We start from the raw sequence: 6449 nt of genomic DNA, 5'->3' as shown, positions 1-6449 counted from the left end.
AAACAGTGCACAGAATAATATTTTTAAAAAGATCAACTACATGAAAATAAAGAGGCATAATGCATACTGTAGACTATTCTTTCCATCTTATTGCTTTCCTGTACTCAGCATTTTATATTCAACATTTTAAAATTTTAACTTTGCAATTGATCTGACGACGCATCTGACGAAGAGAGCTGTGGTTCTCGAAAGCTGACGGTGCATCTGACGAAGAGAGCTGTGGTTCTCGAGAGCTTATGCTACAATCAAGTTGGTTAGTCTTAAAGGTGCTACTGGACTCTTTACTATTTTGTGACTACAGACTACCACGGCTAACTCCTCTGCTTCTAAGGCAAGAAGGCCCCCTCCTTGTGGCTGCTGCCCCCACATCAAGAGAAGAGTGTTCCACTGAACGTGCAGCATCAACCTTGACTCCTTGGATCAACTTCTTTGCAAGGAAGAAGGGGCAATACCTTCATCCTCCTAAAGAAGGGGGCAGTGAAGTGGCTGCCTTCCTGCAAAGGGGGGGGGGAGGAACGACAGGTGAGTACCTCCCACACTCACACCTGCTCTGGCCTCCATATGGTTCTGCAGTGGCTGTTGACCCTTTGCCAGCTAGAGTTTCCCCCTTTGGAAGAGGCATAGAGATAACAGGTGTCTGTTGTGTCTGGTCTACTCTATCAAGTGAGGAGAGGGAGGGCGACCAATACACAGTCTGGGTTGCGGCGGTGGCCCTCTGCAGTGCCAGCCCACTGAGAGATGTCCTGGCCTCTGTATGTTTCAAAAACCATATTTTAGTTAATAGGGATGTAAAGCATGCAAAATGGGAGGGAAAACACAAGCGAAATGTATTAAAGAGCTTTACTGGAAGCTTCTATTCACCTTCCAAGATAGCGGTTATTCCCTCTAAAGCCCTGAAGAGCCTGGCACCAGGTCCCCATGTATCCTGACACTGGTCCCTGATTTAAAACAATACTTTAAAAGGTACTGTTTCGTTGTCATCAAGAAAGAGCTGGCTGACGGTCAGCTAACATACTGATCTGCATTTAAGGCTGCAGGCTTTAATTGTTTAATTGCTGGGTAAATGAAAGTTTGCTTATCAACTGGAGCCAGTTTTAATCAGCCTGCCTGGGAGTTCAGAGTGCTTCTGATGTGTTACTGTTAATAAATAATGGGAGGAAGTGTTAAAGATGGACATTTCGTCTAAGAGCAACAGCCTTGAAACTTTCCTTTAGTACTACATAATACAAACAAAAACAAAATGAACTTTCTAACAAAGGAAAAACACTTTCTCACAACACATTCAGATAATCCAAGCAGAATTAGAAATGGAGAAGGTACAACCCTATACGTTGCAACAGTTGGTTATAAGCCAAGCCTTGATATGTGCAATAAAGCGGAAGTTTGACAAGCTGTTAATTTATCTTAATGACCCATTCCGCTTAACCAAGTTTACTCAGAAGGAAATTACAGTGGGTATAGGGTGGCATCTTAGCTAAATAATGATCATTTTTTCCTGAAACTCCAGAATGCAATCCATATTAAAATGTTGTGCTCTGCCCTGAGCCTGCACCGCAGGGAGGGCAGACTAAAAATATAACAACAACAACAACAAATCATACATACATGCATCATAAAACCATTCAATTTTTGTTTCTTTTGATGGTAAATAACATCCCATTAAGCTTTCATTAAATGGAGAGGATGTTTTTTCTCCAGGCAGTGGGCAACCCTAAGAGCCTGAATAACCCGGCTTCTCCTGACCTCGTCAGATCTTGGAAGCTAAGCAGGGTTGGCCGTGGTTGGTACTTGGATGGGAGGCCACTCAGGAAGAGCTGGACTGAGCACCCGATGCATCGGTTGAGACTTCATGCCACTTTATTATTACTTGGTAACCCCATACATTTGATAATCTCCAGCAACTGTGCTGCCTTCGTTTGAAGATGGGTAAGAGAATTTTGCCCAGACTAGCCTGATCTTATCAGATCTGGGAAACTAAGCAGGGTCAGCCCTGGTTAGTACTTGGATGGGAGACCACCAATCAAGTCCAGGATTGCTTGGCGGAGTCAGGCAATGGCAAACCTTGGGGAACTAAACAAAAGGAGGAAGAACATGGTGTCAAAAATAGTTTGTTATTATTACAAAAAAAAACATCTGAAGTCAAGACTGTAGTGTAGTGGTGGTGAAGAGCAGCAGGACTGTAATCTGGAGAGCCAGGTTTGATTCCCCACTCCTCCACTTGAAGCCAGCTGGGTGACCTTGAGTCAGTCACAGCCCTCTCAGAGCTCTCTCAGCCCCACCCACCCCACAGGGTGATTGTTGCTGCGGGGATAATAATGGCATACTTTGTAAACTACTCTGAGTGGGCGTTAAGTTGTCCTGAAGGCCGGTATATAAATCTTATCATCATCATCATCATCATCATCATCATCATCATCATCATCATCATAGTGATCTTTTGTGTAATGTTACTTTATTCTTTCCATCAGTGGTTCTCACATTTTTTCAACCAGCTTCTAAATTTATTCATTCAGCACCATCTTGCAAAGTTATTGCAAACCACTTTCTGCCCTCCCCACTATAAAATGCAAGGATGTTTACACTGAAACAGTTTGTTTCATTGGTATTTGTGTAGCATTACTGAGCAATAGGCTAAATCTCAGACCCGTGTCACACATTACGTGTGGAGACAAATTTCTGAGCTTCCGCACAATTTGAACACCAGTGCTTTAAACGAGGCACACTGCTGGAAAAGACTTGAGCAAGACCTCCATCTTGTGGTTAAACAATAAAACTGCAATGCTGGTTTTTTATTTATTTCATGCCTTTCTTCCCAATGGGCACCCAAGATGGCTTAAATAATTCTCCTCTCCTCCAGTTTATCTTCACAACAACCTTGTCAGGTAGGTTAGGCTGAGTGAGTGGCTGGCCTAAGGCCACCCAGCAACCTCCTATTGGCAGAGCAGGGATTCTGACCTGGGTCTCCCAGATCTTAGTTGGACTCTATAACCACTACACCAGATTTCTGCTTCCATATTGCTCTAGAGTTCCAGGCCAATACTAATAAATATTACTTCAACAGAAGTAATATTCTCACTTTATGATATAACCGAGGGTGGGAACTTGTGAACAGGAGAGCAACTTTCCAACAGACCACTAAGGGTGGAGCGACACATCACAAGGTGAACATTTCAACCTCGAACAGCCAAGCGCTAACTGCTGCATCACATTAGTTCTTTATAATAAATGTGGGTGCAGAGATCCTATAATGATATCCTCATTTTCTCTTCCGTAAGGCACTGACAGGAAGGAAGTAGAACTTTAGGCTGTGACACCATTGCCACTGGTGTAAAGCTTATCAGCACTTGCAGGCGTCTTCTGGGATCTGCCCGGTGCGTGTGCGCGTGCGCACGTGTGCATGCCTAATTTGTGATGCATCTCACTGGCAGTTCCCAAAGTTGAAGTTAGCCGGCATGTGCCTCTGTGGGTTTTGTTTGCTGTCTAGGTTCAGCCCTGGGGCAGCTGCTAACTAGCTGAATGCTTTTGTCTGGGTATGAAAAGCCCCTCGAGCTGCTGTCAGGGTGTCCAGGGGACATCTGGCAACTTAGTGGCGGGGGGGGGGCAAACTTCTTTGCATAGCTTTTGATGCAGTCCAGCAGCCTCAGAAATGTGAGGGGGTGGGGGCAAAGCGCTAAAGGGGTTTGTTTCTGGCATCTTAGCAACGGATTCTTGAGCTTGACGCTAACGTGAGACTGAAGGAGGCCCCAGTGCACCCTCGCAGGGGCTTACACCGGCCCACCATCTCATTTAAACAAAGCAGCTACGGGCAGAAGAGCTAAAATGAAGCAAGTTTCAGGTAGGCAGCAGGATTTGAGTTCCGTGGCATCTTAGAAACCAATAAGATTTTCAGGGTATACATTTTTGAGAATCAAAAGCTATGCAAAGACGTTTGCCCCCCCTCTGCCACTCAGTTGCCAGATGTCCCCTGGACACCCTGACAGCAGCTCGAGGGGCTTTTCATACCCAGACAAAAGCATTCGGCTAGTTAGCAGCTGCTGAACCTAGACAGCAAACAAAACCCACAGAGGCACATGCCTGCTAAATTCAACTTTGGGAACTGCTTACACCCTGAAAATATTGTTGGTCTCTAAGGTGCCACTGGACTCAAATCCTGATGATGATGATGATGATGATAACAATAACAACAACATTCAAGGTATATATTAACCTTCAGGACAATTTAATGCCTACTCAGAACAGTTTGCAAAGTGTGTTATTATTATCCTCAGGACAATCACCCTGTGAGGTGGGTGGGGCTGAGAGAGCTGTGAGAGAGCTGTGACTGACCCAAGGCCACCCAGCTGGCTTCAAGGGGAGGAGTGGGGAATCGAACCCGGCTCTCCAGATTAGAGTCCTGCCGCTCTTAACCACTACATCAAACCGATGCAAGACGCCGTGCCATAACCCAGCACTATGATATGGGGTTTTCTTCCCCATATCACTGCTTCAGGATGCAGCCTAGTTTAAACCACACGTTAGTGCATGTGGAGAGCGCTGGCATGGATGGGCACACAGGTGATGCAGCTGCTTTGTGTGCGAGGCAAACCAGATTCAGCAGGTCATTGTGCACATGCAGAGTGCCGGTGGAAACGAGCTTGCACTTAGGGCTGCCGAGTCTGAGTACGGAAATTCCTGGAGGTTTGGGGGGGGGGGAGCGTGGAGAGGGGGGGTTGGGGAGGGGAGGGGCCTCAGAACGGTATAATGCCATAGAGTCCATCCTCCAAAGCAGCCATTTTCTCCAGGGGAACTGATCTTTGCCCCCTGCAGATAGGTTGTCATTCCGGGATATCTCCAGGCTTCATCTGGGAGCTAAACAATAATGAGAATAAATCCACTGGGAAAACTAAGTAACAAGAGTAACAACAAGTAACTATGTATTGCAAAATAGTGTACAAAATTTATAGAAAATTAAAGCAAAGAATGCATACCATAGTATGTATCATTTGTGCAAAAATTCTTCTCATATAAACAAAGTAATAAGTCTGCACCAAGATTCCAATTAGAACATCATTCGGGCAAAAAAAAAACACCCACCATCTTCTAAATCTTACTACCAATGAATACAAAAATCTATTCTTTCTCCCCCCTACTCCCCCCCCACAAGGTTCAAAGAATCAAAATAAACACAGTTCTTCTCAAAACTCTTGTTCCTGTTCAGTGAGGAGTAAATAGTTAATGTCCATAGACATACTTTTGTCCGTAGACCCACTCTGTTATTTTGTTTTCACGGTGGATTTATTGCCAGCTTCTAGATGGGAATGAAGTACTAGGAGAGAATCACGATAAAAGAACGAAACCATACTGAGAATAATTTTACACAAATGATATGTCATATATGCCTGTCTGCATATCTGCCACGAAGGTATTCTGTGTTCTGTACCGGTCCTCTGAGGGCATGAGAAGTTTCTTATTGGTGTTAAGACAGCAGGTTATCTCACAAGTATTTACTTTCTCTTTCCCCGCTGCCTCCAGCAAGTGTCCTTGAAGGCCGGTTGCGGCCATCTTGAAATGTATCTTGGGAACTGAGATGATTTCATTCTTTGTTCTGTCTAGTCTAAACCTCGCTCTTCCCTGGCAACCCCCCTGGCTCTTTCATGCCCAAAAACTTTAACGGCCCTTATCCTGATGGCGGGAACGTTCCCTATAACCAACACTACCGACCCCAGTTAGGTCACTTCTGCCAATGCACTTGTCTGAGCACCTTGAACTTGATGGATCTCTAATAAAGTTTCTTCAACCAATACACCTGCGTGTCTGCTGTGGAGAACTGGGGGATTCTACCTGCCAAGGGCTGACGTGATATATATATAAAATGCAGTATGCAGTATTGCTCGAATTTTCTATAAATTGTGTACAGTATTTTGCAATATATAGTGTTACACACTCTTGTGATTTAGATTTATCATGGTGAATTTATTCTTGGGTGTTGTTTCATTCCTTTACCGTGATTGTCTCCTAGTACTTCATTCCCATCTGGAAGTAGCGCTGGCTCGCATGAGCCTGAAAAGTGGGCGATGCTTTCGCTTCCCTGGCGTCACTCTGAAAGGGGCGAGGAAGTCGAATTCATCTATGCTCCCATGCACCCATGCATGTACGCATGCAAGTCCCGCTCCTTCTGATCACTATGCAACGGGACAGAAGGGGGGCTGTGCCAGGGCCCCCGTCCCTTTCTCTTGAGCGGGGGGGAGGGTGGCATCGCTCCCTATACAAACGAGCCAGCGCGCACCCCCCACCCGCCGGCCTGCCCCCGAAACGGAGCAGGCAAGACCGAGGCACTCATCTCAGCCCGTTCCCAGAGCGGGGCCAACATTCCAAGCAGGCGCAACAGAAGCGACCAAGGCGGCTCCTGATTGGCTGAGACGCGCTCTCAATGTATCCAGTTCAGCTTCCGCGAACGCTGATTGGTCGAA

This window comes from Eublepharis macularius, chromosome 1, assembly GCF_028583425.1.
Source record: "Eublepharis macularius isolate TG4126 chromosome 1, MPM_Emac_v1.0, whole genome shotgun sequence".
NCBI lineage: Eukaryota > Metazoa > Chordata > Lepidosauria > Squamata > Eublepharidae > Eublepharis > Eublepharis macularius.
This window is presented reverse-complemented; position numbering follows the sequence as displayed.